Genomic DNA, 372 nt, shown 5'->3' with positions numbered 1-372 from the left:
TTGTTTTTTTTATTAGTTTTGCTCGAGGACTAGCAAATAATAAGTTTGGGGGTATTTGATAGACACATTTTTGTGTCTAAATTGTCCTCAATGTCTGTTTTGTTGGAACTCGATTTTTGTACTAATATTGTGTTTTTATGTATTTTTAGGAAATAAATATTGTTGGAAAATTCGGCTCGAAAAGTTTCCTGGGGCATGATGAGTGCTAAAAAGTGCATATTTCTATATATTTTTCTTGGCATTTAACTTATCTTTTGTGCATTAATTCTACATTTTATCCCATATTCTGTGTTTTCGTTGTTTTCAAGAATAAATACTTTTCTTAATTAATTTTGCATTTTTAGGTACTAAATAAAGCCTGGTTATCTCACG

This window comes from Papaver somniferum, unplaced genomic scaffold (genome assembly GCF_003573695.1).
Source record: "Papaver somniferum cultivar HN1 unplaced genomic scaffold, ASM357369v1 unplaced-scaffold_32390, whole genome shotgun sequence".
NCBI classification, from domain to species: Eukaryota; Viridiplantae; Streptophyta; class Magnoliopsida; order Ranunculales; family Papaveraceae; genus Papaver; species Papaver somniferum.
This window is presented reverse-complemented; position numbering follows the sequence as displayed.